The sequence below is a fragment of the Lepisosteus oculatus genome, chromosome 2 (assembly GCF_040954835.1).
Source record: "Lepisosteus oculatus isolate fLepOcu1 chromosome 2, fLepOcu1.hap2, whole genome shotgun sequence".
Lineage (NCBI taxonomy): Eukaryota > Metazoa > Chordata > Actinopteri > Semionotiformes > Lepisosteidae > Lepisosteus > Lepisosteus oculatus.
Genome location: NC_090697.1, coordinates 17,692,797 through 17,715,200, shown reverse-complemented (window position 1 = coordinate 17,715,200; position 22,404 = coordinate 17,692,797). Strand labels below are relative to the sequence as shown.

Sequence of the window (22,404 nt, the reverse complement as noted above, 5' to 3'; positions counted from 1 at the left end):
TTAAATGATATCATTTCTGCATTTCGTGAGAGAAATTTATATTTTATAGTATTGTGATTAGCAAGAGACTACATTTTTCAATGGTAATTTCCACCCAAGAGATTTTATTGTCAAAATATATGTTTTCAGGTGTTTATCATGAGTCACTAGAGCCATGAAAAGGAATCCCCCAAATCTCTTAATCATACTACACCTTCCCCACACAATACATCACTCTCCCTTATTGGAATTTCTAATCAGGGACATTGATTTTCATGAGCAAATGTAGGAAACCCATTGGGGAAAAACTTGCAAAAACAGGGTGATGTTTTTTTTTTCACTCATAACTTGTACTCTTTTCTTCATTCAAGCAGCTCGAAAAACACTGCTGTGCTTCTCAAAGGTGTCCCTTACCTAAAATTTCTTAGACTTCCTACAATTGCTGCAATTTTAAGGAATTGTAAAAACAAGATATCTCAAGTTATTAACTGTCTAAAATCTTCATCCTGTGCTGTATACGGTGTCTTTGAGTTCTCGTGCATCTGTTTGTTCTGCTTTCAATATACCTGTTTGCCCCATGCTGCTCTTTACCTCAGTACTTTTCTTCTATTTATAAGCATATTGTCTGCTAAACATGGTGTCGTTTGTAAATCGTCCTAGCAAGCTGTCGTTGGAAGAATGTGAAATTTTCTAACTGGAACCAGTTCCTTCTGTGAAACAAAGCTATACACTTTTTTTAAATTTGACAAATACTATTGGTGAAAAATGCTGATGAATCAGCTACAAACATAAATGATGTATATCTATTCAACGTTAAGCTGAGATACGGTCAGCCACAATGTTTCCATTCCACCAAATGGTCCAGATGACAGTTTGTGCTCATCTGAGGGAAATACTCAAATGAAGATTTTGGACAAAACATTGAGGCCTCAAGCAGGCAAGTATTGTGCCTGACCTTTTCAGAAAAATCTGAAAAACATTACATTGGTTTGTGCAGCGATCTCAACTATACAGTATGCACTCTACCCAAAGCAACTCCTCTATGAAATAATATCATACAAAATTCAGACAATGACTGATGTGTAGTTAATGCATAGATACATGCAGTGTAACGCACAGTGCCTATACTAATACAGTGCAATAAACACCATACAAATGTTAGAAAAAACTAGTTTTCCCAGAGCACATTATGCATTTATGCTAACTGTTAGTCTTTTCATTGCATGTCTCCATGTGTCTGCATGCTTTTTTGAATCAGGAGTGTCCAATATTTAGAGTTTCTACAAATTTTGATATTCCTTTAAATACATACAGTATGAACAATGTCTGTCAATAATTCGAAAGTAATTTTGTTGTCCACATACTCCATATGAGAACAATTCAGTGCCATAATAGACTGTAATGCCAATATAAAAGTATTAATTTTCTTCTAGACTCCTGGAGGTTTAAAAGCCTTACGTTGTGTTTTTTCTCTGTTTCTGCTTTTAAGCACAGATTTAACTTTTACTGGTTCTTTTCCTGTCAACGCACATTGATGCTGGTCCTTGCTCAAACCTCATGACAAAATGCTGAGAATACTGTTTCTTTCCATATTCTTCCTACATTAATATGCTACTGTATATTAATATACTGTAGATACAACATTGAATCATCATAAAAAACAGGACAATATACTGTAGGCATCTGATGCAAATTATATTAAATTTTATGGAAGTTCCCTACACCCCTGTCAGAGATACACATGTATTACCCCCCATGCTTTTCTAAAATTGTTCTGCACTGGTCTACCACTTTATTTTTACTGCTAAAAAGCACTTTTTCTCCAGGTTTTAACATCCCTCTGTTTCACTGCTTTCTGCCATTTCAGATTTTCTGTATCTATTTCTATGTCTACTTTGCCTCTTCTCAGCAAAAGGTTGGGACAATTACATGCTCATTGAGACTTTCCCGTGGGTGTGTGTGTGTGTGATCAGTATTTTACTTTTCTTAAAGAAATGTTAACGTCTGTTGTTGAGCTGGTATAAAGCTCAAATGATTTACTCAGAGAAACTTTACACACCTTTCTGATTTTTCCATTATTGACCACTGTTTTTGTCAACCAGTTTCACTAACCCTCTTCAGGGAACTCGACAATGGAGTAAATTTCTTTATCTAAAACTTTCATCTACATACAGTATGCTTCTTGTGTGTGATTTAGAAATATGCGCCTTCATCACAAGTTTCAAACGTTACAGCTCTTCCATTGCTTGTAATGAAACGGACCTGTTGGTTTAGTTCAATTAAATCTGATTAGATTAGATTTGGCTCTCAGATTAAGTACTATAATTACTGCACATAATGTCATGTCAACACAATAATCCATAATAGTGCACTTCATTTTTACACAAATTCTGTTATTCTATTGTTTTTGCTTTGCATTATATAACCACTTTGCCTTTTGTGTCCATAATACTGTAATTCTTAGGTATAGTTATGCAATCATACACAGTACACCTTCTACAGAGATAACAATAAATATACAGTAATCTTATAAGAATTAGTGTATCATGTATTACAAGTCATGTCCACAATGATTTGCCTTTTACTGACAATTATGTTGAATATTATTTCGATATAAAGGTTGCTTTATCTACAATAATTTATTTTTAGTTTTACTTTTGAAAAGGAACACTTTTAGCATGCCATAAGTCATGATGTAATAGCTCAAAACTCTAAACAGAGGGGAAAAACAGACCATATATATAAAACTGCAACCTTATTCATCTATTTATACTTTAGTGTGGTCTCATGGGGACCATGAATGTTGCCTAAGCTCTCTATCAGACAGATGTCATCAGGAAGCTAAAGCAACCGGCTACAGAGAGTTGTGTGTGTGAGACTGAGGAAGAGAAAAACACAGAGAGCACAGCTCTGCAGTACTAAAGAAAGCTTCAGTTGTCTTGCGTAGAAAACTCACATATGAATGGGCCCGCGTGATTAAAGAAGACTTGATGGATATACTTTACTTGGATATTCCTATGTATTCATGAAATATGCATTAACCCTACCTAAAAGGTAAGTCAGCACATACTTTCTTTGTAAATACTAAAGGTTTTATTATAAATGTGATGGGACTCTTTCCATTAATTCAATTTCATCATCATTCATATATATATACTCATCAGGACAATAACTCGCATTCTTAATTTGGCTGAACAATTCAGAAGAGTGTCATTCGCAATTATATTTGTTTTTTTTTTACTGGAATTACCAGCTGTAAAAACATATCTTAGAGATTAAAAAAGCAAACAAAAAGAAAGTGCACAGTGATAGTGATGAAACTTAGAAGTTTTCTGAACCTATTACTGTATTGTGTTAACAAGACTTGGTTGATGTTCAATCAGGAGTGGATTTAGACAGAGAGACAGAGACAGAGGAAACAAGTTGATATTTGTTTGGGGAAAACAAACATGTATTTTATAGTTTTTATGCTTTGGTCCAGTTTACTATCCTTGAAAATGCTATCATGTTTTTTTTTCTAAAATTGGCTAGTGCATTAAGATTTATAATAATTGAACATGGCCAAAGTGCAGTCTTTGACCTTTACATTTATTTGAAAAAATCTAGAATTACTCAAGTTGATCACAAGTCACATGGCTGATACAAAGTTTATAGCATGTTGTCTACATTTGACATTAATGCTTTTCCAAATCCATTTGAGTAGCATGAGTTTGGAAATTAAAATAACTGTATTATATTACAATTACATCACTTTGTATTCACTGTATTACACTGTAAATACATAACAATACCCCTTGTTATGGTTTTAGTATAATTAACACTGTTACTTATTAGCATTCAATCTTAATAGTGTCACTATGGCTCAGCTGACTATTTTGAGTGCCTAGCATTTTCATTATGCATTATGCTGTAAATACAGATTGACTGTAGTCAGAATATACAGTATATACTGTATAGTATGAAGAGGTATTACAAATGCACTAACTGAGTTCTGTATCCAATATAATTTGTTGCATTTTTAAGCCTCTCTGTACATGGGTGCTTGATTAAGTAATGAACATGAAGGCTATATCTATAAGCTTTTATGATCATGATTATCATGATTTAAAAGCTGAAGAAATATAGAGTATGGCCATTTGTTCTTTTTTCTCTCAAAAACAGATACTGTACTTATTTTTTTACCATTATTACACAAAGCTTTAGAAGTCTCTAAGGCTTTCAGGATATAAAATCAAAAGATTCTTCTGGAAAATGAACTAATTAAAAAATGAACTTTATAACTACTATTTTTTAAAATATCCATAATTAAATTTATTAAATGTATTTACTATTTGTATCAGTTGCACTAGTTACTCAATAAGTTGTATTTACTGTTCACCAGGAAAACTGTAACCTTACATTTGTTAAAAGAAAAAAAGCCTGCTTTTAAAACGTTTCCAAGGATCTACGGAAAAATATGTTGACTTGAAAAATAAATCATGTATATATTTTTAGCTGTGTTATTTTCTTTTGACACAGCAGTGTCTCATTTTCATTGTGGATACATTCTGAATATGTATCGCATGCCTAGAGTAACTTTTTATCTTAGCAAAGTCTACGAGAAAAAAATGATAAATTACTGAAAATGAACAAATGATTTTTCTTAATTCTTTAACATCTCTCAAAAGTTTTTTTAAGCTCTAATGTCTAAGAGAAATAAGACATTCCCTATATTTTTAGACTTAAATATTTTCTTTAGGGATTATTCATTTTTTTCAAATTCTTAAGATAAAAATGTATTTTTATCACACACAAAGATTTTACGTCAAATTTAGTTGTAAAAAAACATAATCTCATAAGTAATTATTAGTGACTTTGTGCAGTGAAATGCTGTAAGTCAACAGATACTTAATTCAGCATTCTTTGATAACTCTTAGAAGACTATTAGAAGATGTTATCATTTTGTAAGCACATTGTATCCCCCCCTTTTTTCTAAAAAAAGGACTAAAGCAGTTTTTATTTGATATGTGCAATACAATTACAACTACATTACAAGAGTCCTTAAAATCATCTTCAGGACGCTCAGGAACACAGAGGTGTTTCCTTAACTCCACCACATGAGAAATTAGCTCATGTTATGAACTAAAGTAAAAACTGAATACACAGGCAGGCTACGTCCAGTACAATGGGAAGGGAAACTATATGGTGCAAGGTGTCCTTCCAATGCCACAATATGGCCTACTTACAGTACATTTCACCCGAAAGTCAATTGGTGAAACATCGCCTGCTGAATCTGCTGGCACATTAGCTTCTGCATGTCAGGCCCTTGTTGCACATCAGTGGTGGATGAAGTGGGCACTGACCTTTACGTAAAGAACTTCCTGATCTATTGGCCATGAAACAGCTATGCTGTATAAATGCGAGTAATTTTACATAATCTTTTCTAATTACACTGTACCTTGTTCGATGGCAAAATTTAAGATGTAAATAGCGCATCATGGGTATGCCTTATATTTTGTGTGTATAATTATTTAAGTTCGAGCTTTCACATACATAATGAAAAACTATAAAGACATAGACATAATTAACAAATGATTACAAAGGGCTTTCCTCAGGCATATGTACAACAAGCAGTAAATAAATGTCAAACTATAGACACTATATGTACCATGTAAACTTAGAATCAAAAACTGTTTTAAAGTCATTTTAACTGATTGTGACTGTTGCCTATATCCAATAAATTCTAAACTAGCTGCACATTAATGGTTATCCCTGGTAAGCGACAGGCATAAGGTGGGATACACCTCAGACTGGACACTAGTCCATCACAGGGCACACACAGATAAATACAGACACACACTCACACCAGGGCCAATTTTCTCAGAAGCCAATTCATCTACCAGGATGTCTCTGTACTGTGGGAGGAAATCCCAGAGAAGACCCACATGAACACAGGGCACCCCAGATCTGGAACTGATCCTAGAGCCTCTGGGCTGCAAGGCAGCCATGTTAACCACTGTGCCACTGTGGCACATCTATATACTATAACTAAGATTTTTATCATTAGTACCGATAACAATCTGTGACTATGATTCACATGCACATGAATATTTCTATTAATTCAACAGCTAACCAAAAGGACAACACCTTAGTATTTAGTATTATTGTATATATGAAATGTAAGTATAATGTGCGGTAACACTGTAATAATATGTACGGAAGGACAGATTTACAGTAGGCTAATTTTATGTTAACACCATTCCAAGATCAAGCTAGGTTGAGGTCAGGCCTCAGGATAGACCAAATTAAAAATCCATGTACAGTACAGAGAGTATATGGCAAAGAAAACCTGCCAAAATGTTGGGTAAAAACCTTTTTTCTGGGCTTTATTGTGGTAAATGTGATTCAAGCAGAAAAAATACATATCTGTATTTTTAATATAGAGTTTTCAAATTATTTTACATCAAAGAATTTACAGTCAGAAGGCCTGGAATGAAATGAATTTAGTTACTATGATAATGTTACACACAATATCTGTAGGGGAAATACAGTACAAGCAAATACTGTAGTAAAAGCTTTAATGTACTGTACATATTGCTTTCCTCCCTATTCTTTTCCTTGCTCTCTAATGCAAACATGGATGTTTGTGGATGCTTTTTTGTATAAAATTGAAAAAAATATACAGTGAAATTAAGTTCATTATAAATTCAGACTTAAATTCATTACTTAAGTCTGAAGAAAAATCTACTAATATAAAAACATTCTAAACAAGACAGTTTTGCAAAATTGAATATTTTCTCCAGGTAAGTTATTTACATACAGTACTTCATCAGTCCATCATTAGATTCTTAAACTTTTTTGTTATCTGTGGACCAGAGTGTTGGCTGATGCCAGTGGATTTTTTCCTCATTATTCAGAACTGGGTCCTGGTTAGAAAGGCGTAATCAGGGGCTTTGACTGGTGAGAAATGAGGAATATCATTCTTTAAATTATTTTAAATATAGTCAATACCACCAGAACACACATATAAAGCATAAAGCCACTTCTGATACCACAGCATACTGTTTAAAATTTAAATGAAGTTACGCAAAACGCTCAGCATGGTAATTTTGTAGCATGACATCTACATTGTATAACCTAAGGTGAACTCTTGGTGTTTATATCTCTTTGATATTAATACCTTATTTAGAGTTGTTGCAATAAAGTAAAATAGACTTATCAGACGAATGGCATAGCAAAAGTAGAAGTACAGTAAAATACATTTATTTTGGTTGTTGTGTAACTATTCACCATTTGCTTTTACCTTAGAACAAACAATTTGTTTTTGTAGAACAAAATAGAAGCATAAAATACTGTCTTTAACTCCCAAGATCCAAGACACATTTTGCTTTTAGGGAGAACATCACATCACATTTTTATGTTTGATTGCCACTATAATTATTATTATTGGTGATAGAAGCTGTAGAATCAGATACATTAAAATAGTATTTGTAGAGTTTTTACAATTCATTGTCTGTTATATTATTTATTGTACTAAAATATGAAATGACGTTATGCACTCTATCATACAAATGTCAATACAGGCTTACACCAGCATTTAAACCCCTTTTCCCTGTATCCAGGAGAAACCTCCCAGAAGTGCCAGATATAGAATTTGTTTTTGGCAATTTGGCCAAAGGTTCGAATTTTGGCCCTCATTTTAAACAGCACATGCCAACTGCTTTGGATTAGTACAGGGTGTGCATTGGATTTTACCTGGAATATACAGTAGGGACGGAACTTTATTTGGTATATTTTAAGAATTGTATTTAAATATATATAAAAAATACAATTTTGTGTACATTATCACCTAATGAAATCAACACCATCACTGGAAGAATCTGATCTCTACAGGCATAAACATCATATATTCATCAAATTTTACCATATTGGTAATTTTATTGGCAATTTACCAATTGTACCAAACCTTTTTTTATCCTGCTGTCTGCCATTTGAAAATACATTACATTACACAGTTGTGGCACTGTGAAGTTTGAATTTGAATTTTACATGTAGAAAAAGAACACAGTTGCTGCTTTCAACTCCTCGGTGTATGGAGCACAGTTGCTGCTTTTAACTCCTCGATGTATGATATAGTCTGGAATACGCCATCATTCAGACACCCTCACATTGAAAAATTGACATGGATCCAGATCAGGTGGCCAAACCAGTCCTCTGGTCTACTTATCTGTTGCCAAAGGTTACAGGAAAAAAGTTCTTCACACAGTCACAACTGAATTGCCACTCTGGCAAAAAAACAAACAAACACTTGAACAGCAGTTGTTGAGTAGAGTGAGGGATGCCAGCTATTGAAGATATAGTTTCCCATCTTTTTTTTTATTTTTTTTAATAAAACAATCTGTCCTGCTAATACTACATTCTATGTTTTGAGTGCTTGAAATTGTCATATGGAGAAAATACATAAAACCATTTACTGTAGATATCACCAATTATTCCTTAAAAATATGTACTGATGTCTGTTTTGTATCACCATTTATAACACCTTTCTAATGGGTATAGAAAACTTTATCATATATTTCGAGATCAGACAATAAATGAGAATAGGTTAATATGAATGTATGGAAGAATTCTACTTACAGTACATTTTTATTTATGGTAACTGTAAATGAAAGTTAAACATATTAATTCCGTTTTGGATTTTTATCTAATGAAGGTAAACTCTAAGGAAAAGATATAAACTATAAAGATATAACAGGTTATTACTCTATAGTCTTATTATTTTTATTTGCAGTACCAGTAGTACTGTAGTTCACTGACGATGCAAGATGTAAAAGTGAACAAAAATAGATTAGCTATATGAACATGAAAGTTCTGCTTTGGAAACCTGAAGCCACTTGGATTGCCAATGATGTAGGCCAAGTTTAAAATGAAGACCTTGATGAATGCCGGCGAAAAACATGAAAACATTATCGAGAAACAAGGTCTTGCAGTCATGTTAGTTTATTTAGGCGCAATTTTTCCAACTGTGAAGTAATCTGTCAGAAAGATGTCTCCAGGTAAGTTGAGCTAAAAGAAAGAAAGAAAAAATTCAGAAAAAATAGACAATGGCATGGAGAAAAAACACATATACTGTCTTTATTTTTATAACAAGAATGCAGTTTAAAAGAAAAACATTGTAACTAGCACAGAAATAGCTTTCTTATTTTGCAGGTACCCAATAAATTTTAAGATTGTTTTCTATAGGATTTTATTAACCTATCTTAAAGTCGCCCTGCAACATAGCTGAAGTTTGTCACCAGTGATAATATCATGCATGACTTCATGTTTAACTCAGCAATATGAAATAGCTTTATGGATTATTTTTGCTTATTAGTAATCATTGCATAAAACACACATTTTATAATTCAAAATATAATTTTTAAATTAAAATGGTCCAGGATTGAGTTTATAAAAGAAGGGATTCACAGTTTATGTCATATTCCTCCTAAAAAATAGATTGTGATAAAGTCTGTTGTCTGACCAAAACGATTTTACTCCACAGTACACTGATTAGTGTTGTTTTGCTGCTGCAAAAGACTCACTTTTGCATAATGCATGAAATTAAAATAAATGATGTTACAATTTGTTACATATGCATGTAACAATTATTTACTTGTCAAACCAATTTCATGCATTTACAAATGTTTAATTAAATTTTTCTCTGCCGACTGCACTATTCATTACACCACATTGATTGTGTTTTTGTAGTTTTTGATTTAGAGCAAATCAAAACACAGAACACATTTAGCAATAAATCAAAAGCTACAAACAGTATCCCAAATGGTTCAGCAAATTAACTAGAAAAAAAGTTTTTTTTAAATATATAAGAAAAACAGGAGTTGAATGAACTGCAAGCATTGGTAAAAAAAGGCTAAAATAAAATAAATATTTCAGAAATACATCAGCAAAGGAAATATCAAGGATCAAGTAAAATACTGTATAAATTGAGAAACTTTTAGACAATGAAAGCAAAATGGCTGTTGTACTATATACTGTATGAATATTTCAAAGAGGTGTTAACTAAGGAATTACTAAAAAATCTGTGTCAGGCAGAGTACAGTAGGGACAAGAGTTTTATTGGATAGTATTAGCATAGCATGGACAGAAATTGTTCTGGTACTAGAAACACTCAAAATGAATCCCCGTTGTCTGGTGGTATCTGATCAACTGTACTCAAGGAACAAGAGATGTTATTCAGATGCCATTAACACAACCCTTCCAACAGACGTCAAAGACAAGGGCAGTACACAGGGACTGGAGATTTACTAAGCTTGAGTTGTACCATAGGAAGGGTGAGAATACTGAATCAATTATACACGAATAATTCTGACTTCTATCACTTGTAAGGCAATGCAAATGATTTTAAGAAATAAGATCATTTTGTTGGAAATTATATCCTTGGAAATAATTAGTATGGATTTAGAAAATGAGGGTCTTGTCTAATCAACTTGTTAGAATTCTTTGTGCAACCAACAACAGTAATTGTAAATGGATGATGAAGAAATAAAGAAGAAATACTTCTGATAAAGTTCCTCATAAACCATTAATTCTTAGTTTGAAGGTGGTAGTAACTCATGTCGTTGTGGTGTAATTAGTGGAGTACTGTAGGGATTTTTACTAACAAATAATGTAGAAACACCAAAGAACTTCAACTTCATATCTCTTCTGAATGAACAGTGAAACAATAGCCATAAACTTAAAAAGACTCAGGTGTTTATGGTGACATGTCATTTACATCTTCTAAACATTGTGGGGAAGCACTTAAAAAGGTAAACAAAATGCTAGGATATACTGTACAGTTAAAAAACACAGAATTTACAGTAAATCAAAGGATATCATATTAAAACTGTATATATAAATGCTAAGGCCCCATTTAGAATATTGTGTACAATTTTGGTCACCGAATTATAGAAAAGATACTGCTGTTCTGGAATCCACCCAGAGAAGAGTGACCAGATACAGTACATTCTTAAGGGAATGTCCCACACTGACAGGTTGACAGGCTAAAGGAACTGAACATTTTTTTGCGTAGAAAAGAAGATTATGAGGCAACCTGATATTTTAAGTCCTCAAAGGTACTGACAAAGTCAACCTAGTAGGTTTCTTCAGAATGAAGAATGAAACATGAACCAAAGGACACACGTGTTATCTACTGTACATGGAAGTGAACAGGAGGTACAGTACTTCTTTATCCAAATAGTTGTAGGAATGTGGAACAAGCTACCCAGCCATGTTGAAGCCAATAGCCTATCTTCTTTAAAAAAGGGTGGGTGGATCCCTGGATTAATTAACTACTTAATACCAAATGGGATAGATTCCCCAAATGTCCTCTTTTAATTTGTTACCTTTCTTCTAATATTCAAAATCATGGTCAACATACAAGGAAGGAAGTACTTGATTAAATGAGGGATACAAAGTATACTGTAAGCAGGTGCTTTCCACACAGATGGTTCCCGAGTTGATTAAGTACTTAACATCCCATCATATTTAGCAGCATGTACCGGATGAAAATGTTGGGGAGGCCCAGTTGCCCATTATTTTGGCTACCATGCCTAGAAGAAGAGACATTTTGTCACATTTGGCAGGATCTTCAGTGACGAAATCAGCTCAACTTTCTGATGTTTCATGAGGAACAGCGGCTAAGGTGATGCTGGCATGGAAATCTGAGGGAAACATCATCGGTTATGGGCAGCTGTGGACAATAGCGCATACTCCTTGACCATTATGTCCATATATCGGTTCGAGATGTAAAGCGAAACAGATCAGCAACTCTGAATCAGCTGACTGCAAATGTCAATCTAAGGCATGAGCAGGCAGTTTCATCAAGTACAGCCCGTCAAGAAGTTTACAGAGAGGGAGACCATGGTTGGATTGCAGTGCATAAAACCATTTTCACATCTTTCTGACAGAGGATTTCACAGTTGGAAAAATTGCGCCTAAATAAACTAACATGACTGCAAGACCTTGTTTCTCGAAAAATGAACTTTTGCAAGGAAAGTGGTGAAAAAACCACAAGTAGTGGTCTACTGAGCAGTGGAAAAAAGTCACATGGTCAGATGAGTCATCATTCACCCTGTTCTCAACAAGCATATGTGTGACACACCCCTGAAGAGGCCTACAGCTTGTTTTCACCGGTGAAGGGATCTGGCAGCTCTGTTACGGTGTGGGATGCATTTTCCTGGCCCGGGTTAGGTTCACTCAACGCCTTAGAGGGCATGGTAAATGCCAATAATTACAAAGCCATTCTGAGTGATCACATTAATCCTATGGTGAAGTAGTTACATCCTGATGGAAGTGGAAACTTCCAGGAAAAATGCCATACACAGGGCACGAGTGCTCACTGAATTGTTTGATGAAAACGATGTAAACCTAATGCCAGGACCATCCCAGTCACTAGATCTCAACCTAATTGAACACTTACTGGAATGGTTCCCGAGACAGTATTTTCCACCATGATTAACAAAACATTTTTTCGTTGAAGAATGCTGTTTCATCCTTCCAACAGAGTTCCAGACACTTGTAGAGTTTATGCTGAAAGTAATTGAAGCTAGAAATGAACATAAATACAGTTACCTGTATAACTGACCCGGATATGTGTGACTAAGAGAGTGTTCCACCGCTCTCTGCTGTGGCACACAGAGAGAAATCAAGCATAGGCAGTTTTCCTGGTCAAAGAGACTCTAGTACATATTGCTTTTTCCAGTCAGGACATGTATCAGCTCACTTACGTTTTCCACAAACAGGAGTTGATAAAAACAGTATTTTCAAGTCAGTGTGGGCTGTTTTTCTTTTCTTAGCCCTTTTGCAGATAATTTTTTTTATTTTTAGTATGTTTTGTTTTTGTTTGAGTGAGCAAACAACGTAATTTATATCTAAAATCATATTTCTGTTAATTCAGCAGGCATTTAGAAACGAGGCCGAGTACGGTTCCCTGTTAATGACCGATTGTTTGTTTAATTGTATTATTTCATCAGCAGACTGCAAAAATGCATTCAGTGAGGGGGACACTTTCTTATTTCTGTTTAGTCAACGTTAATATTAGGCTAATTTACCTGTATTCTTTAAATGAAAATTCGAATTCGAATTTATTATTAGAGGTGGTCAACTTTTGTGTTTTGTGTGTAACACATCCACGAGTGGTTTTAGAGTTTTAAAAGAATTGTAATAAAAATGTATTTTATTTGAACCTGTTTTTAATATCATCAACGGAAAGAATAAAAACAGCGGTTTTAAATCCACATACTGTACATAAAAGTGGTAGAATCAACGTCAACTGTGCACAACGCCTTGATTACATAGGTTAGAAACCTATTATTTCTATGTCTCGATCATTCCCAGCTCTGTAATAAATCCCCGTCAACACCGATATCCGAAACATTTGAAAAAAACAAAGTGGTCTTACTCGAAGCGTACACATTGCATTGTTTAAAATTTATTATTTTTTTAAATTACCCCAAATTTCCAAAAGAGGCATTGAACACCAGTGTTCAAATGAATTACATTTTTGTTAAATAAGTAATAAAAGCGAACCTTTAATAGTTTTATGGTTTCATGTCTAACAATATGTTGCGTTTAATCATGTCTTAAGTTTTTATTTGTTTAAAAAATGTATCAGCACAGTTTGAGTGTCTGTTGTTTTACATCAGTTATTAACTATAGCACACAAAAAAAAACTAACTTGGAGTTAATGATCGAAATAAGAAAGACAATAACTAAGTAAAATGTATTGAAACATATTTTATTATTTTATCATTCCAAAATATTAGGTAATTTCCAGTATTATCTTGTTTTTATTAAATTAAGCTTAATAGAAAAACAACCCAAACATTTTGGACTTTATTCATTAAAAAAAAAAATCGACTCCCATCGCCGCCTGACGATTCGGAAGCTTTTGTGCGGCAGTGGAGTAAAATGCTAACACCTGGGTATTGGGCGTATTGGGATGTGACTAACATACCCCATTACAGCAATCGGCATCTTTGAATGGCAAGAAATTATTAATAAATTAAAAAAACAAGGTACTGTAGATGATATTTTATTAGAAAAGAAGGTACTAGATGTACGGATGTGTGCTATTGCAAATAATTAAAATTCCGCCATTGAGCTTCGTCTAGACTGATCATAATGTGTTGATTTCATTATCCGATGAAGTTGCAGATTTGTTAACCGAGTTCAGAGCTCCAAAACGCCATAAACCACGTTCATCTGGCGGCCGGGATTTCCTTCATCGCGTGTTTGGGGTATTGTAAATGACGATGACCATGCAGTAAGTAGGCCTGAGCACATACTTCAGTAGCACATGGAATATTGAAAGACATGCCAGGTGGTATTACCTGCAGTCACGCTTACAACAACCTGCACTGCTATAATTGACATGATCTGTAATTGTAATCTACTACAATTGAGTTGAATTTAGAGGTAGTGTCAGGGGCTGTTATCCATTTTATTGAATGAAGAGGCTACCTGCTGTATCTAAAGAACCTACAGTATAATATGGTTTAAAGGCAACATGGTTTCCTGTACAAGTATATCACTAGAGTGCAGATATAAGCGATTTAGCGAAAGGCTGCGGGAACTCATTTTTAGGACTAAAAGAGATACGGAAGAATAACATAAACCATCATGTTGCAATTCGGAATATTTCAAATGATTTTATGTACAGTATACTGTGTTTCTCTGGAAAGATTACATTTTAAGAATCCTAACAATTCTGTGCTAACATACTGTGTATTATCCATATTAAAGTAGATATGTAGACTGAATTGAATATATTGTAGACAATGATAATGCATTTGAATCATACTGCATTGTACAGTACTTTAATGTTATGCTGTTCTATCGTTTAAACACTGGCAAAATTAGCAGATATTTGGTATTCTTTAGTGTTTAGTATGATTAATGTTATTATGGTTACTGTACAGTATGTTTCACAAAACATACTAATGAATTTTTCACGTTTGTTCACGTTTGTGATATACAGTACCACTGTTCTTTAGTGAAAGGTAATAGATTAACTTAATAGTACCTTTAATAACCTAAAGTGCTTCAATATCCTGTAGAGGGCAATTGTAATTATCATATTTATTTTATTTAAAAGGCACCATCAAAATCAGATACTGCTACCATCTTTATGAAAATGGTTTATGGGTAACCATAGAGGAAATGGGGGAAATGTCTCAAATCTCTACAGGAACCAATATGCTTCTTTAGAGAATTGGGACTTGCCAATAGAACCCTGGGATTGGCTCTGGCTAAAATAGGAAAGTGCTGTTTTTAGCAAATTAAATTCATAAGGTGCTGAAATTTTACATGGATTAATGGCACTGAAATCTAATAAATCACCAATGACAGATTCAGTTTATACAGTTGTTATCACAGAAATGAAAGATGTTCTTACTGACAAGTAAGCTTGGATTACATGTAAGCTTGGATTTTTCACTGATCACTTAAAGCCCAGTGGATAGAGAATTGCACGTGTACCCACCAACAAACTGGGAGATTCAAGGTAGTCAAACTATTAGATCAACAAATCTGTAATTATAAGTTAAGTCATTAAGTTATTTGTACAATGTAGATATGATAATGAAAGCAAAATCTGAAGAATTTGTATATGGAAATAATGTCATTAGATGAAGTCAACATGGGTGTAGCATTGACGAACGTCATCAGAGCTCTTGATATGGTGTAATTAGATTAGACAGAGATGTTTGATAATTTTTGTTGACTCTGAAAATGAAACCATTTCATAATATCAAAGATAATGTAGTTAATAAAAAACAGAGAACACTTATAGGTGTAAGAACCTCTAGGTTTATTGATATACAATAATTTGTGAAAAGAGATGTATTTGGCCTACTGACCTCTGTAATCAATTATCTTAGTAATTAAAATCAGGAAGTTTGGAAATGACACAATTATAGAAGGGTAGCAAACACTACACATGTGGCAAAAGAAATACAGACACTATTCAAGACCACCAGAAACAGTAAACTTCATAAATATATAGCCTTTGAAGTCTCCTCATACTCAGTCATGGTGATTCATCATTCTCCTCCTGCAAGCAATGGGTTATAGTTTAGGTCAAAGAACTTCTATCATGCACTAGTTATAACTTGTTTAAAATACTCTGTACAATTCTGGTCTCCAAAGTGTAAAGAAAAAAACACATCACTGACCTGCAAAAAAATTCAAAAAAGGGGAACCAAAATATTTTCAAATGTAAAGGGAATGCCATAAATGGATAGATGAAGCAAAATTAACAACCTTAGCCTGGAACAAAGGAGATTTTTTATGACTACTTACTTCGGTCTTAGACAGCAGACATTATGATGGGGGTATGCCAGGACTGTAAAAACTGAAAGACACAAATGGTGAAGCAAGAACATGTTACAATGAGAAGGTATGAGGAGGTATGAGGTATGAGGAGGTATTTTTAGGAAAGAGAACCGTGTGCGTTTGGAATGAGTTACATGTTTTTGAAGCCAGTTCCCTGTAAAGGCTGGAGGAGGTCTTTGGATCAGTAGTAACTACAGTAAATGAGCGCAATTCTCCTTTAGTTTGTAGCTTTCTTAGGTTTTCATGTAACTGTCTTAAGTTTTGCTGTTTATTGCATTTGGTACTAAGCTTCATGCTGCTTTGTTACAACTGATTCGGGGAACATGTACAGCCCATTGCAAAGCATTTTGCTCAGTTATTTTTCTCTCTCAAAATAGAGTCCACTTTGAATCCTAAACAAATATTCACAAGGGAATAATGACACCCTGCAGGAAAATGGGTTATGAATATTCATTGAGCACAAACTGAGCATAAAAAGTTTTGTCTTAATCTGCCTGGCAGGCGGCAAACCACCTGGCTGTAGGACAAGGAAGTAGGAGCCCCAAGCTGAGTGAAATAGGTGGAGATGTCGTGGAGGAGGGATGCAATAGGAAACAAATGTGAAGAAAAGAGATTAACTCAGACATTTTCTTGTATTTTGGGAAAGGATGACAACTACGAACAGCAGAGGTGAAGGGTAGTTTGGTTGTCGTCATTGCTTCCAAAGGTGTGTTGCCAACTGCATTTAAAGTGGAAAAAAATAAACGTGCATTGTAGGTTCATTTTCCACCCACATTTTATCTGGGACATCCTTATACTTCCAGCAAATTAAAAACACATTCTGCATGGGAGCAAAAATTAAACAGTTTCAGCAGATACATAAATGATCAAAGAGGGATCAGTAAAATGCTGATGGCAGGGGTGTGGATAATATAAAATATAAGATATTTTTTGAATACTGTAGGTGTGTGTTTGTGATATACAATACTGGTACATTTTAATTATTCATAGAATAATACTGAATGACCACAAGTAATTATTTTTTGGTAAATCCAACTTTTAGTTACATTACAGTATTTCAAGGATATGAATAAGATAAATAAGTTTGAAACAAACTGTAGAAGAAAGGCTGTCAAAGCTCACAAAGCAGAACAATCAAGGAAACCATTTTCTTGGTACATACTGTAATAAGGTGGAGAATACAGCAGAACATATGTAATATATAGTGTATGATTATCTGTGTGAAGCTACAAAAAGTGCATTTGTGTCCAACAATTTAGGGATTGTTTCTGAAATGTAATGTTTGCATGTGACCTTAGCTGAACTCTTAAAAGTCATGTCGTGATCTTCACATTGATAGGAGCTTGTTTAGATTTTTGTCTTATAAATACGTCCCTTTCAGAAACAGTTTTGTAGCATCTCAGCATATAGTAGGCCAGATAAGGTTGGTTTTTGCTCTTATTTGTCTTATAAATTGTATTTCTTCAGAAGCAATGAAGAAATTACTAAAGTTTTTGTTAAGATCCAACCAATTAAATTGCATTACAAATTAAAGGTGATTAAAGGTTTTTGTATCTTTTATAATAAACTAGAAGTGTTCAGTCTTGGTTCTGGAGAGCTGCGTTGCTAATTTAATTTACTTTGAATTATTAATTAAAGGCTGTTAAATTGTTCCAGTTAAACTGGAAACCAGCTGGCTTAACTTGTTAATAGTTGGGTTTGATAGAAAATCCAATTCTACAGCACCAGTTGTGGACACCACTGTAATAAACTATTGCTATTTTTAAATGTTGATGGTGAGATAACATTGTTTTGTGAACCAGGGTATTGAAAAATACCTTGTACTTCATTCACAAACATTTAGTGAATGGCAATGAAAGATATGTGAAAGCAATAATCACGTTAGACACACATAATAATCATGACTTTTGTATTAGCAAAGGTAAGTGCAACCTTATGTAAAAGCCTATGATGGAAATTATCAGTACTGTATGTCAGTGCATTAACACTTGTCTAATTAGAGTGAATGTGTATCATCTAAGTAGATGGTCCATATCAGGAGGTGCATCTAAAGATAAATGGTGTCTTTAATGTAATTTTGCAGTAAACATGCAATGGATGGGACAGAGATTGGGAGAAGGCTGAAGCAATTATTTTTATGATGATTTTAAAGCATCCCAAAATACATGAATTTTGTATTTCTGTCCTTCATGTTCTTGATTTTTCCTCTTTCTCTCTTTTGATGGGCCCTGACTAGCTCTGTTGGTAGAGCATGAGACTCATAATCTCAGGGTAGTGGGTTTGTGTCCCATGTTGGGTGCCAGGTCCTCTATGTTGGAGGTTGGGCACATGGCTAACAACTTAGTCCCGTAAAAAAACAAATGTTACAGAAACCACCTTGCGGAGCATGTTGGCATAGTGGTTAGCCACATCTGGTTAAATTCCAGATCTTGTACGTTCTCCCCAAGTTCACGTGGGTCTCCTCTGAGAATCCAAAAACATACAGGTAGGTTCACTGGCTTCTGTGAAACCTGCCTCTGGGTATGAATGTGTGTATGTCTGTGTGTCTGCCCTGCAATGGACTGGCAATGTCTGGACTGGCAATGGACTGGCATCTTATCAAGGGTGTATTCTGTCACGATCGTAAATCCCTCCTCTTAAGGGAGCTTCGGCTCTTTCTTGTTTCTGTTCATTCTTTGCACCTGCCTCCTGTTTCAGCCCCTTCCTATAAAAGCCAGATGCTCGTTCCAATCTAGGCTCAGCTTTGGAAGATGGACGGCCGGAAGCCCGCCTACCAGGGGGTCCAGGAGTGGCCCGACGGCATAGGCTTCGCAACTGCCTCCTGACCATCTGGCCCCATTACCCCTTTTTATTTCCCCGACCCTTCACCAGGTCCCGCTCTGGCTTTTAATTTCTGCCGTATCTGTCATGGATGGATCACCCGGCTCTCTGGATTTCCCTTCAGACTCCCTTTGGACTTGTTCACCTTGGCCACGCCCCTTGGAGCACCTGTGCACGGTCGACACCCCCCCGGTTCGTCTACCAGCCCCGTTCCTCGTCTTCTTTCCCTGTGTTTGTTGCACTCTCTTCTGGATTCTATTGTCCGCGTAGGGTCCTGAAAAACGCTTCGTGACATATTCAACCTGGTGTCTGCTGGCCAAGGTCCCCCCTGCCAGGTGAATCTGAATTGGAAGAAGTGCTTAGAAAATGGATGGATGATTGGATGAAAGATCACATATGTTTGTCTTTCATTACATGGGTCTCCAATCTTTGTTATGGAGGTTGGGTGAGTTTACAGGTTTTCAGTCCTTTTGGGCACTTAACAACCTAAATTAGCTCATTGTTGACTTACGTGGACCTGTGTAAAAGCTCTTTAGCTCTTCTGGTGTTATGAAGCAGTGGTGTCAGATTGCCGGAGAGTCTAATGTCCTCTGGTTGTTGTTCCAACCTGAACTTGCCATTACATTAGTGGGTCTAACTGTTTTATTTACTGTGGAAGTGTAATACTTGTTGCTTGACTCTGAGGTGCTTTATTAGTAATTGCACCGTTAATGAAGTGAGCGTTTTGAGTAATCAACTGTTAGAGACTTTAAGTAACATCCTGTGTAGTGTCGATCTAAGAAAGCCATGAGGTTAATTAACTGACTGCTGAGGTTGTAAGAAAAAAACGGCATACACCAGACCCTTCAGGAAGTGCGTTTACCCCTGAACCCCTGCTTTGTTAAAGAGATACACCAACTGTTCAGGACTAGGATTATACTTATTGTATGAAAACCTTTTGTAAATGAAGCCATTTATTGGCAGCAGATTAAGAAACTAGGTGCTAATAAATAACCAAATTTAACTAATGCACCATTAGCTAAATCATGAAGAATGAGTTGATTTAAATCTTTAAAATGGTGCCCCCACTCAGAAGTGTTCATGGATTTCTTGTGTCTAGCAATAGAAGCAGTAGAAGAGTTTATTTCTACCACTTGTGTCAGTTGGTATTGTTTGATTCTAGTCCTCCTCATTAGAAAAAAGCAGTTCATTACAGTGACATTTACTGACATTTACAGTACACCTTCAGTTTCTGCTTTTTATTTATATTTTTGCTTGTCTGAAATATAACAGTAATGGCTGTTTTCTTTTTCTTTTTGTTGTTTGGTGTCCAACCCATTTTGATGCACATAAAAATGCTCATAGATCATGTATGTCAAATGATAAATTCTACCTTATTTCAGCTTGGAGAAGCAAAAGATGTAAAAAATATTCACAGTGTAAAATATTATTAAAGGAAAGGAACATTTTTATCAGCTGCATCTGCTGCTCTTCGAAAGTTGATAATCATGCTTAAAAATGGACAAGTATTCACTTAATATTCATTTACATGTTAAACTCAACCTTAATGGTAGCTGGTGTGGAGGTTTTCACTTAGATTTTAAATTTTGTCATTGACAAAAGGAATAGAATTCTGATTTTTGCACTTCTTGTAGAATTATAACTTTTTGCATTTATATGTATCATTTGGAATGATCTAACTGCATCCTGAGCTATCTAACCATTTTATCAGTTTCCTTTTACTGAAAGCCTGCAAATTGCATACATTTTTACAGACTATTTTTTATTCATGCACTTTGCAGCAATCTTTCATTTTGAGATCTTTCTGATGCTAATGAACTGTATACAATCTTTTACCTGGCGTCTCAATTGCATTTAAAAGGCAAAGAATTGCATATAAACATTCATGACAAAAATGAATTGTTATTCTTAAAAATGGTGCAAGGTTTTTACCAAAAACCTTAATCTGGTTACATTTATAATTCAGGATTTCCAAAGAGAAAAATCCTAAAAGTAACATTGCAGATTAATTCATATTTTCAGTAGTATTATCAATATCTAAACAATATGACCTCAGTGCATTGTATGGATTTCTTTCCAGTGTACGTTTTGTGCATTTTGTGATGAGCTTGTCCACATTGTTAAAGACTAATGATGTAATAACAAAGAAATACTGATGTTTTTGCTAGTATGAGGAGTAGGTCATAGCCTTCCCCACAGTGAATCCAGAAATACTGTATCAAGACATTACCTAGATTTCTACTGTATACTGTATACATTTAGAATCACCAATTTTTTTTAACCCACCAGATTTAAAATGGCAAGAGGTGTAATTTCATGTTCACACTTGGTGCTATGAACCACACACAGTGGAGAATACGAAAGTGTACTGTAGGTGGACTCGCCAATGGATAATATTGGTCTTCTGAATGTTAAGCGTAAATCCTAGCTTTACAGAAGCCTCAGCACAGATGTTAACTGTAGTCTGGGGATCATTGTTATTAATGCACTTTTATTATCATCAGCGTACTATAGCTCAGTCTCTGAAGACAAGAAATGTTTTAGCTTTGGACTGGAGTTGGTAGGGATTAACTAATTCACTTGAAACATGGCACACTGAAACATCAAAACAGAGTTGGGGGAATGGCATACTCTCATTTGATTTCTGTCAGAACTTGAAGGGGCTCTGTAATGAATCCATTAGTGAGAATTTGTGCATACCTATATTTCAGGAGGATCTTCTTGACACAGTGAAATACCTTGGTTTCATCATTGAACGCAAAGTAGAGAAGACGATGTTTCTCTGGACATCTGTCCTGTGATTGACTAGCTGTTAATGCCACATGGGCTGTGTCTCTTGAGGACCTGAACCCACACTAGGATTCTAGGAGAACTCCTTTTGCGAGGGTAATTAGATGACTCAAGAGAATTTGGTAATGACCTAGATGTGATGGAAAGGAGAGAGATACTTTTTGTGAAAGTGATCAATTCCGCAGTTGGTTTAGTACCCTTTCCTGAAGACTGTAACAATTGTGTCATCATTCAGGATTACCTCTTCATTCCGGATCTGTATGATGAGAGAGTGGGTGGGGGTTAGTTCTTGTATGCAAAACAGATAGAACAGATAGAGTATTTCTGTCTATCAGACAGATAGAATATACAGTAAATATGAAAAATGTTATTAGCAATAAAAAACAGGTATTTCGAAAAAAACACAATACATTGTTTCTTATTACTTTAGCCCTATATACTGTATTACCATTTACTACATAC

At 34.9% G+C, this 22,404-nt stretch overlaps 1 protein-coding gene across 1 annotated transcript in view; it reads left to right on the top strand.

The window, feature by feature from the left end:
• Nucleotides 1-2,799: 2,799 nt before the first annotated feature.
• The window catches only part of blk (BLK proto-oncogene, Src family tyrosine kinase), a 51,927-nt gene continuing 32,322 nt past the window's right edge, over nt 2,800-22,404 (top strand). The window contains exon 1 of the mRNA XM_015352286.2: nt 2,800-3,033. The gene's annotated coding sequence lies outside the window, so the exon portion shown is untranslated. The remainder of the gene's footprint in view (nt 3,034-22,404) is intronic.